Source organism: Ammodytes marinus (assembly GCF_949987685.1).
Source record: "Ammodytes marinus genome assembly, chromosome: 19".
Taxonomy (NCBI): Eukaryota; Metazoa; Chordata; class Actinopteri; order Uranoscopiformes; family Ammodytidae; genus Ammodytes; species Ammodytes marinus.
In genome coordinates this window covers 11,217,769-11,230,142 of record NC_137223.1, presented here as the reverse complement: position 1 = coordinate 11,230,142, position 12,374 = coordinate 11,217,769, and the positions used below count along the sequence as shown (strand labels likewise).

At 40.9% G+C, this 12,374-nt stretch overlaps 1 protein-coding gene across 2 annotated transcripts in view; it reads left to right on the top strand.

Annotated features, from left to right (window-relative positions):
* The window catches only part of sipa1l1 (signal-induced proliferation-associated 1 like 1), a 90,626-nt gene that overhangs the window by 18,223 nt on the left and 60,029 nt on the right, over window positions 1-12,374 (top strand). Inside the window, exon 2 of one of the 2 annotated variants that reach the window (XM_080048343.1) lies at window positions 8,916-8,986. The exons of the other annotated variant lie outside the window; for it this stretch is intronic. The gene's annotated coding sequence lies outside the window, so the exon portion shown is untranslated. The remainder of the gene's footprint in view (window positions 1-8,915; window positions 8,987-12,374) is intronic. 2 annotated transcript variants of the gene reach the window in all.

Genomic DNA, 12,374 nt, shown 5'->3' with positions numbered 1-12,374 from the left:
TGTGTATAGTCCCACAGTGCATGCGTGGTTTAGCAAACTATAGAGTATTGTATCTTTTTCACATATCTGTGAATGTTTGCCAAAAACCGATGTGAAGACCCACCTTTTTAAATAAAGGTATTGTTTATTTTGCATAACCTTATGGGTTTAGCTTTCTAGTGCTAACCCATGCTGTTATCATGTTAAGCTACTGACTACCAGTACTTAATGTGTAGATCTACACAACCAATCAAAGAGATAGATGTTATGCTTGCTAAACATGGACAGTTGTTTATGCCTTTATTAGTGGTTGACTCACTCTCCCTTAATACGTTTTGATTTGTTTAGTAAAGCTGTCGGCCCACTTGTTTTTCTTTTTTGCCTTTGCCTGTTAATGATGCTACCTGGTACTACTGACTGTCTGTCTGGTGCTTTCAGCTTGTGAGAGAGGAAAAACAAAGACAAGAGTGGGATCGGATCGAGTCTGCTAATTGCTGTAAGTGCCGGGCCTTGTGCCTTCAGATGTCGGGACTAAAAGCATTGGCGAACACTCTCCAATCTCTCGCTCTCTCTTATTTACCTTGATGTCAGGGCTGCCAGGTTTTTCTCAGTCTTGTTTAGCAGCTGGTCTTTGCCTAGTGAATGTGTGTGTGTGTGTGTGTGTGTGTGGTTGGGGAATTTATTGGTGCACATCTCTGACAAGTGTTGACTCAAATTCCCTGACTCTACATTCACACTAGCAGACAAATCAAGGTAATACATACTTAATTTGATTCACAGCACTAAAATACAAAAAATCAGATAATATTGATTGGAAACAAAGTTAAGATCCATTTGAAAAGATGCGCTTTCTGAATACCACAGAGTCTGCTTTAATAACAGATTGTTAAATGTGTCGCTGTAGATGTTGGCACACATATGCATACCTGCAAACACGTTGCCTTTCTGTGTCATTGGAATGTTTGAAATGAAATATACAGTATATCACGCCTCGGACTTTAGGCTGGACCCCAAGTGTTCTCATCGTTAACACTTTTGATCGGCTGTACTCATAATGAAAAAATGTGTCCAAAGAGAAATTCGTCCATATTCTTAAAACCGTCACCTTTTTTTGATTTTTTTTTTTAGCAGGCCTGCATATGACACGGTAATCTCTTGTCTAGAATTCTAGTCAAAATCATCTTGTAGAGACTTTTCAAAGTGTCAGGAGAGATGTAATGGGGTGCAGCAAGAGAGCAAGAGTCTTTTATGGTGCCTTGGCTGTGTCATGGCTACCCATGCACCCTGCAGTTGTTCATAGTGGGAACGCTAATAAAAGAAAGAAAAGATGGAAGAGAAGGGACTCTAAAAAAACAAAAAAACAACAGAAAAAGAGATGTTTTGTTGTTGTCAGGATTGTCGTGGGCTGGAGTTTTATGAGCTTTGAGGCTGGGGATGATGTGGTAGAAGTGATTTATAGCTTTCATTATAAAGGTATTACCGCACTGTTGGTTCCCCCGAAAGACGGCACACAGACAGACCGGCATGGGAGGAGAAGTTGGGAGGCTTGTGTAGATGGTGGTTAAGAGACAGAGGGGTGATGAACAGTTAAAGTTTCATGAGGTCCAGGATGATTAAATGTTAATGCTTCTCCGGGTCTGTATCAGGAGGTGAGCTGCAGTTGGCTTTTTTTATTTTTATTTCTTCAATTTTTAGATACAGCACACTCACTTTTTTTGGGGGGGGATATCTAAATCTTTAATATTTTTTCTTTTCCTGTCCTCACAGAAGTGCAGACTCATGCCAGTCTGGGGCAGAGAGGGGAGGGGGGCAGCGGGGTGATGAGAACGGAAAGGTTTCAACAGTTGAACTTCTGAACTAAAAGAGGGAGGGAGGGAGGGAAGTGTAAAGTCCCAGCATAACATTTTCCCTTTTCAGCCTGGCTTTATCTTTTTATATTTCCATCTGTAGCAATGTTGTTGGCCTTCAACACTGCTTTTGACCGAGACAGTTCTTTTCTATAACTTTCTTTTCTTCCCTCTCTCTCTCTCTCTCTCTCTCTCTCTCTCTCTCTCTCTCTCTCTCTCTCTCTCTCTCTCTCTCTCTCTCTCTCTCTCTCTCTCTCCCTCCCTCCTTCTTTGGCTCTTGCTTGTGGACTTCAGTCGTAGCAGAGGATCTGCTACTTTTGTCATGCTTTTATTCCTTGCCGCATTTTCTCAATTTCCCTTTGTGCATGGATGACTCCCAGGCTTCATCAGACATGTATATATTGGTATGAAAGTGTTACGATTATTACATTTATTCTGGTACAAAACCTCACCTGGCCCTAAACTATTCATACAGTATATTCCACTACTAAGAGAAAGCCACTTATTGTAACTATTGTTGACACACACACACACACACACACACACACACACACACACACACACACACACACACACACACACACACACACGCACACGCACACGCACACGCACACGCACACGCACACGCACACGCACACGCACACACACACACACACACACACACACACTACTTCCCTTGTGTTGCTCCATTTTCCTTTCCTATGTCCTCATTTCTTAATTTGGAGCATTGTTTTGTTTTGATGACATTGATATCATATTTGGCGGTTAAAGCAACAACGGAATGTAAAATACCCTATGTTCAATACTCTTGTGATGATTGATGTTGTTAATAACTTGTGGTACAAAGTAAAAAACATTTCATAGACATGACATAAACATTGTTCTCTTCTGATGACCCTCACCGTAATGATGGTATGTCAGAGGCTTTTTTTCGCCTATAGCTTCGCGAATAGCTTGGTCCATCAAAGCTCATGCAACCAAACACACACGCCAGGTTTGACTGAAAAGCCCCAGCAGCTAAAAGCAGGCATAATCCAGGCTCCACTCGGGAAGAAGGTTTACCTGACAAATAGATTTGATACAGTGACGCCACCAGGTTTTTTTTTTTTTTCAATGAGGTTTGGGAGAGGGAAAACTGCAGAAGCTTACGCGCATGACTGACAGACTTGACAGAGAGCTGTGCGGCCAGAACAATGAAGGTAGGTTTAGAATTAGAATGGGCATAAAGTTAGGTGGCAAAGGAACAAAGCTGCTTATGCTGGCTTGTGGTCGCGTTTTTTTTCAAAATGGCTTTTGAAAAATGTTCTTCAAGCTTCTTTGCAAGTTTTCTGAGCTTCCCTTAACCTCTCACCTCTAACCATCTCCCCACACTGTATTGACACACACTCCCTGTAATGTGGGTTATTTTCTTAGTATATGGGCTGTGAGCTTGATATTTTTATGGGGCGTTTAAAAAAAAAAAAGCTGTTGATTTTACATGGGCGCAGTGCAGTTCATTCTTTTCACCGTCTTGTCATCTGTAAAGCATTGCCAGCCGAGGATTAGAGGCCCAGGCTTATGTAGAGTGGGTTACATAAGACATACTTAAAAAGGTGCTCATTGCTCATCCAGGTTAAATGCTTCTGCTCAGCTAGACGGGAAGTGAGAAACTAAATGACACTTGTGCAACTAACAGACGCTTGGATTAGTGTCTTAAGACATGGGTTACAATGGCGATTGTTTCCAGAAATGTTTTGTTTTTCGGGCCTAATTCACATCAAATAAGTTAATTTGTGGGAATGCAATAGTCGGGTTCATTAATTCCCTCACGTCTGTATGGCAATAAAGGCTCTTTCATCAGCTTCCATGATTAGACCAGGACAGGAAGAAGTGGAGGAGGGTTATTTCCAGTATTTCATGTCATTTATCTTTTGTTCCTTGGAGCCTCCCCCCCCCCCCCCCCCCCCCTCAACCCCCGACAGCATTCTTCTGACAAGACTGATAATGTTGAAATTATGACACACCCATAGGCCAGCCCGGAAACCATTTAGTCGAGTCCCAAGTGCAGGATATTAGCCAAGCCTCGTTCAACACTCAAATACATATTGATATGTATTACTAACTATTGTGTCTTGAATGTCCCCATTCATCAAAGATTTGCCCTTGGCTTGTGTACCCTTACACAATTCTACCATTGTTCAAGTCAAGAAATCCCTGGAAAATACTTTAACAGTGAATTTAGCCAAAGCATGATTCAGCCTTTCGTTGCCTTTGTGCCACAGACAGCCATTGTTATCCAAAACGATTAGGAACACACAAATAAGCAACACCATTGCTGTGGTTGAGATGGGTCTACATTACAATAAACATGGGAACTGTAGTTCATTTTGGACTACATTGTCTCTGTCTGCCGTGTTTCCTTTTTGGTCTTTTCCTGAGGTTTGATGACATACAGAAAAATAGTCAACGGACAATGCCAACTCTATCCACTCTTAAAAGCAAATTTTAGAAGGAAATTGAATGAGTCACTTTTGAAATACTTGTCGTATTACATGTGAAATATTTTTTTTCAGATTAGGATTTGAGTAACCATGGCAATCAGTAGCTTACTGGAAGGAGAACTAGCTCCTAAAAACCCTCTTCTGTTTTCTCCTGCATCTTGCCAGACATCTGGACGTTGTCTGTTTTTACGACTTGCAACTTGATCTAATGCTCAGTCTGAATGCAGTATACCACAGCAGCATGATTCGTATTATCAAGATGTCTCCTAAAAGATCTCGCCAAAGCACACATTCTTCTTAATCACAGTCTATTTTTTGGGGGAGGGATGGGGGGAGGGAGGGGGGGTTATATCAGGTTTTATGGCCAGAACTAATGGATGGAACATGCTTCAAATCTACAGTGATATTGCATTATTTAGAAGGCAAATCAACAGCTGCTCTTGTGAACTTTACATTTATGGAATGATTTGATCGTCGAATTTGACATTGCTTGCGACTTAACCAGGCGGAAATAATCACTAAATACATCATTTTGAGTATTAATACGCAGCCTAGGCTCTTGAAACGTGCATGCTGCTAGCTACGGTGGGCAGCCTTTGTATACTTACCGTTTGTTCATATAACCGTTTACAGAGCCTAAGCTGTGTATTAACATCAGATTTTGGAACGGACAGTTAGCTTATCACGAGGAGATATTTAATGATTTCAACAAGAAGTGATTTTGACAACAAGCATTCTCCCGAATCACTGACTCAACCTTTAACATGTCACAAACAACAGCTGCAGTTTTAAGAACACAGCTCTCAAGGAACCCTCACACTTCACCTCACACTATGCCTTTTCACATAACTGATTGTCTTTTCCTTTTTATTATGTGATTAATTTAGTACAGTGAGCTGCCCTATGCCCAGCTCCAGGCTGGTGTAAAAGCATCTGGAGAAGGCTTGTGGCTTTGGCAAAAGACAACCGTCCTGCCAGCACGCACTATGGCTGAACCCGCTCTGACCTGTTTTGCCCCACTCACTTTTCTTCCTTTTTACCAAACCATGCACCTCCTTCCCATTCGTCTGCTCTCTCCGAAACTCTTCTGATTTTGCTAGTCTCTTACTTTTCCCCGCATTTCTCACAGCGTTTGGCAGTTTTATGTCTGGATTTGTCTGAATCATCTTAATTATCCCTCTGATCAGCCTCTGGTTACAGTTTTGATCATCACTCCAGCTTCACATCCTTCCCCCCCCAGACAAATGTTATTGGATTACGCATCTAGTCCACTTCTAAATGAATTTCCTCAGAAATCATTATTGCTGCAATAAAAGATACATGCTAACAATGTATTATTTATGTTTAATACATAACTTAAGTAAAGTTACATTCTTTGTTAAATCATTTAGCTAGCTATAATTAGACAGTCAGTGCGTTTACATGCAGACTCATAATCGGGTAACTAAACGAATAAGACTTCAACAGGACTTTTAAACTGCATGTAAACACCTTTATCCGATCTACTTCGCACACAAATCGGCACGATAACGGACAAGAGATGTCGGATAAGAACACCTAGATAAGTCGTTCGTTGTCGGCATTCTCTCTGCATGTAAACAGGGATCGGACATCTCATATCGGACTTCTCGTTCTGTGCTTGTGTGCCTGCGCGTAATAGGCTACACCATGGGTTGTTGCCGGAAGAGAACCGGACGTGGCTCTTTCAACACTTGTTGAAAGCATGGTTGAAAGGGCTTCAGCGCCACCTAGCATAGTGGAGACAGCCATGCATTGGACATTTATCCGATATCTTAAAGGCCATGTATACTCAGACAAGTGACACGGTCCGTTCGAGTGTCTAGTTCGATATATGTGATAATCTAATCTAGTTGTGCCATGGAAACGCACTGACTGTTCTCAATTTTCTTCTGAACTGTAAATAAAAAGTTGTCAGGTGTCACATATAACTCTCTGGTGTCATTTGAGCCCACATACTTAGACCACAACTTGTAAATGTGTTGAAACAGGACTCACACAATCATTACCTCGTGATATTAACAGAGCATCACTAATGGACAGGTTCCCGTGAGAGTGGCCTTGTTAAGTCAATGGAAGTTATAGGCCATGCAGCAGCAGCAGCCGTCACCACCAGTGTCCTGTTGGATAAGTGGCGGGGTGGAACCAAAGGCTGTCCACTGTATGTATCTCATTCTAGTCGGTATGCTCATTTCCATTTCCTGTTATCTCCTTTAAAAATGTGGGTCATCATGATTGTGAGCTCTTGGTCGTTTTCTGAACATTAGTCAGACTCCAGATCAGAGAGTTGTAATGTTAAAGCTATAGTGCGTAACTTTTTTTTCATAGGAATGAATGTCGTTTACATTCAAGCCATTGCCAAATAAGTTGGCATAAAGTTGATTAAGCCTATAAGCTCCACAAAACTCTCTCTACACTTCTCAGTATGGCAGCGTTAACAAACTGGTGTCACCCCCTGACACTTGCGCAATGCGCAGGAGCTCAGAAAAATCCAAAGAAGCGCCAAATAAACGTTTCAGTTGTTGATTCTACTGCCTAAAAAAACCTGGACGTACAGCAGAATGTATAAAATACATCTGTGATCACCGCTGACTTCCGCTGTCATTGTTGTTGTAATTACTCATGGGGGGAACAAAAATGATGCACTATGGCTTAAATGTATACGCCCTGAAAGTTAAGTTTAAATGCCATCTTACCTTGAGTAGGTGCAACAGTTTTCATAAAAAGGTTATGTAACAGGGCAAAAGCAGGCTGTAGTGGCACTTATTCAATATCTACAGATCTGTCTAGCAATGAAAGATAAAAAGAGGATGAGATACAGTATTAGAGGACGTCAGACACAGTGGTTTGCAGATAAGTTGACCCATGCTTGGGTAATGTTTGTCCTTTTATCAACTAAGCAACTGTGGACAGTGTGGGAGTGTGTGTACTGAGCGTCTCTGTGTACATGTGTTCCAGTTTGTATAGAGCTTTCTTCCAGATTGACATGGCTGGACCATTAGCAAGCCTCATTAGGCTGAATGCCAACATGCAGAAACAGACTATGGAGAGGTCCAAGGTCCACACAACAGCCAAGCAGATTGAGAAATGGCAATTAAGCTGAGTTCAGGCTCAACAGATACAAATGGTTTAGAATTGAGGACTGGAATATAAGAAATACATATTTGTATGTAACTATGGGTAGTTAGGGACTCATCCTTAAGGCTGCTTATTCATTGGACAAAAATATTGCCAAAATATCAACTATGGATAGCAATTTGCAAGGTTCCCTGCAGCATATTGCAGTGAAGGATATGCTGCCTTGCTTGAAACAAAGACCCTCCCTACAAATGTCAGAAGAAGTTCTTTAACTGTTATAAAACACAACACAACTTTCAGAGATGAAGACACTATATCGATGATTGTCGATATGGTACGGATTATGTTAGACCATTTTTTTTTTGTGGGATAAAAGTGTCCTTGGAACTAAATATTAAACTCAAGTGTCATCTAAACTCATCTGTAATGAGACAATAAAGACAATATGCTGCATGGCATTCTGCATTTCAAATATTTGAGAATCAGTGTTTTTTTTTTTTTAGATTTCCTTTTATGCCAGTTTATGTTGATTGTACTTATCCAAGTCATTTTCTCTACAGTATAACAGACACATTTGGCAGACCTGGTTCAATTAAACTCTCAAATAAATCAAGTCAAGGCCATGCAGATTGTGTTTTTCATAGATCAAAGTGTGGTGATATGAGTTGAGGCTAACAATATAATCTCTGGGTTGGGGAATTTTAATGTCAAATAAGTTCACGAGAGACCACACAATGTTTCACAAGTGTCTCTCTGCAGTCGGCAGAGTTGGCGGCTGCGGGCTCAGTTCTCCAGGATATCCAGCCAACGTCCGCTGAGAGGAAATTAAGTGTGTGTGTGTGTGTGTGTGTGTGTGTGTGTGTGTGTGTGTGTGTGTGTGTGTGTGTGTGTGTGTGTGTGTGTGTGTGTGTGTGTGTGTGTGTGTGTGTGTGTGTGTGTGTGTGTGTGTGTGTGTGTGTGTGTGTGTGTGTGTGTGTGTGTGTGTGTGTGTGTGTGTGTGTGTGTGTGTGTGTGTGTGTGTGTGTGTGTGTGTGTTTAAAAACAACTGCCAGAGGACTTGTTTGAGCTGTGATTACAATGGACACTGCATAGTTTTGAATGATCACTTCAGTTGCGACTCCAATACTGTCATTCATTAGACCGTGGCACTAAAGTCTTGTTCTTCATTGGAGGAATGATAGTTTTAGATTCCTAGGGTGATGATCATAAATGACATGTAACAAGACCATCAGTGCAAAGAATGTTATTTTTATATAATTTTTCTTAATGCCTTTGTAATGGGTACGCTCACCCAGGAACAACGGCCGGGGTAATAAAAACACTACCGCTTTTGTCCAAAGCCGGGATTGCAATAATTACCAAACACTTAAAGTTCCTCAGAGCACTTTTAAGGTTCCTTATATATATTTAAAATCTACCTGGATTTGCCCATATACTGATTTTTAGATTGGCTTTGCACATTTTTATTATGTGCATCATTTCTTATATTAAAACTACCCCTTTTCCCTTCCAGGGTCACATGTGAGCGCTTTCAGGCGGTGTCGTCTGCATTTCCCCAGCCTCCACAAGATACTGGCTTTATCAGTGAGTATCTGACGTTCTCAGTTTGGGTTGAGGGTGTGTTGTGTGTTGTCCCTAAGTAGTGGTCTGTTGGAACCTTTTATTTTGTTGCAATTTATTGGTCAATAAGACCAGCGTAACCTGTTGGAGTGAATGACCCTGTGGTACAGAGCTGAGCTACAAGAGTTTGAATGCTTTTTTTGTCCTTTTTTTTAATTGTCGCTTACTTTGTTGAACATTTGCAGATGATCAATAATTGGCTACTGTGAAGTTTTAAGTGAGAAGGTTTACTTTTTACACCCTCTTTTGAACAAATGACCAGACACATTTTTTTTCTATTTCCACGTTGTTGTCTTTCTCTAAGCTTTATTTATTTGGTTTTATTTGTTTGACATAAGCATCTTTTCACTACGCGTGTGTGCGTGCGTGTGTGTGTGCCGACAGTTGTTATACCAGAAAACGATTGATACATTTAAAAGGTGACCTCAACAAGATAATCAACACATGGTTCAGTACTGCTGCTACTCCACTTTATGGAGAATTTGTTTCAGCCCATTATCACTGGTTGTGATAGAAAGGCATAACTGATTAATATGGTCCACAGTCAATTAATTAACCTTTCATAACATTAAAAAGTAGGGATGCACCGAAATGAAAATTCTTGGCCGAAACCGAAACCGAATAAAATTAAACAGTTGGCCGAAAGGCCGAAACCGAATACCGAAAGAGGCTTTTGCAGTTTTGTCTATTATTTAGTAAATTATTTCAACATTGCATACATGAACTCCCAAATGTTCTCCTCAAACATAGCCTACAACTAAAAAGCAACCCTAAATAAATAATTAAACAGTAAAACCTTCAAATCTAAGAGTAAAATTAATATTTTACTAGGAATTAATTTGTGAACCTCTCACTGATTTTTACCTTGACTTATATGAGGATGAATCTACAAAAAGATTGACTTATTGCCTTTCTTCATTTTTTGCAGTGCAGGTTGAGTTGCTCTAAAAAAAACTGCACCACAGCTGCCACCATAATGTTCAGACTTCAGAATTTGCTTCAAAGCCCAGATCATAACAATGAGAGGCTTTAAACGATGTCCATTCTTAGGAGGTGATTGTAACTTTTTCGTCTGTAAACTGAAACTAACGGGGGGAGGCGGCTTGCTGGACATATATTTAGTCGCGCTGCCAGTTTGCCGACTTGGCTCTGTGTATTCAGGCTCGAGAAATGCAATCAGACCGTAGGAGCCTTTTCCCCCAACAGCGCTAACGGACAGGATATCTCCGGTTATCATTTTAGATGTCAAACTAAAGTTTTTTTTGCGCGGCGGCCCTCACCGGCGAGGTGTCACTGTGAGTGACACCGTTACCAACTGTCACACTGTCACAGAGTTTCACCGGGTGAATCGCTGCTTCGCTCGCGCAAGGCTTTTGTGTTTCTATGGTGATTAAACATCAGTCTTGGACGAGCGTTTTAACTTTATGCTGCATTAAGCATTGCACTGTCTGCGCCGTGTTTCATCCAGTTTGAAAAAATTCTCCCACACTGGACTCTGACATTTTCATGCACGCTCCAAACTGCTCCTGCTGCGCGCTCACAAAGAGACGTGGACTCGCATACACGGTTACGTCTCTCTTTACTGCCATTTCCTGGTTTACAAGCGCGCAGCTCTTTTTAAAAACATATTTCCTTAGTGTCATTTAGTTCACCAATTTTCGGTAATGTTGTTCGGCTTTTTAACTGTTTCGGGCCGAAACCGAAAATGACTTATTTTGCCATTTTCGGCCGAACTTTTTCGGTGGCCGAATATTCGGTGCATCCCTACTAAAAAGTTAATTCCATCTGATGAGATATAAATGTGCACTACACTGGACAGATGGTGGGTCTAGTAAATCTAATGTAGTTCGGTTGGAATCGCCAAAGAATAATGCCCTGGTTGTCTTGGACTTTTTAAACAAGGTAAGATAAAACTAAGCGAATAATATATTCTGTAAAAATGAGGAGTAATCTGCGTTTGAGATAAAAAGTAGTGAGTAGGCGGCCCTTATCTGAGATTGAAACAGCATGTTTTGTTCCAGTAAATAGTTTGCTTCTCTTTCTCTCTGTTTCTTTCCCTCTCACTTGTTTTTTTTCTCCCTCTCTCTCTCACCTCCCCCTCTAGCCATCAATGCTGCTCTCCTCTCCTCTCCTCCCACGCACACACTCACACACATAGACACATAGTTACAGACACTACTATATTCACACACAAGTATAAATGAGAGAGGGGGAGAAAGACCTAGGAATGAGAGATAGCACGGAGAGTGAAAGAAAAACACACCAGGGAAGATAGACAGAGAAGATAATAGAAAGTGGAAGAGAGGAATGTAATCAGAGGGATCAAATAGAGAGAGAGAAAACAAATGAAGCGTTTGAGATGGTTTATTTATGAAGCAGCTCAAACACCATGTCCTATTAGATCTTATTTTAATATCCACATGCTACTGGACATGCGGTGGAATTTCTTTATGCTTGCCTTTTAAATCTTGGACAATAATGGATTTTTGCCTCTTATAAAATAACTGCGGTTGGATCTAATTTATAACCACATTGCATCCAAAACATACTTATGACTGAACATGCAAAGTCAACCGAGAACACACACATCAGTTTCAAGGTCATTAGAGGTTGATTTGAAGCATTGACACTTAGGGAGACTAAACAATTTTTCCTGTATCTTTTTTAAGCAAGAAAACATGCCAACTTTTAAACTTTAAGCTACTTTTTAAAGCTGTTTCTTGTTTCAAATATTCCAATCACACTCAGTTAAGGAGAAACCATCACTGGGCAAGGAATGTTCAGATCGAGTGACTCAGGTCGCTTTCATAAACTGCCTTGTTCTGTTTGACTGAAACATACTGGGTTTGGTTTCCACCTTCCCTTGGGTTGGTTTTGCGCAGGTTAGAATACAGCAATCGTACTCTGGTTTGCACCAAAACCGCCCCAAACAAGCGGACCGAGACCTTGTTTAAGAGGTGGTCTTCTTGGTACAATTCCAAACAAACTGTGGTTTGTGGTTAGAACATGAGTGGACTTAATTCGACCCAACTGCAGGAAGCAAGGGAGTATTTTTGAATTAAACAAGCTCCCATAGACAGCTACGCTATGCATTACGGGATGAGGGAGACTACTTCCCTTAGTTTTAGACCAATGAGTGATAAGAACATTCACACGTCGCTAATGCGAGCATTCTCGTTTGCTTAGATAGCTGTGAAAGAGAACTGAACCTGTTGAACAACATATCAATGTATTATTCTCACATCCGGTGCGAACCAAGGTAGCTAACTTGAAGCAGAATCAGGTGTGAAAACAAACTAAGAAAAACCTTAATAGTTTTATTATTTCCAGGAGGGAAAAGGGTTGAACATTA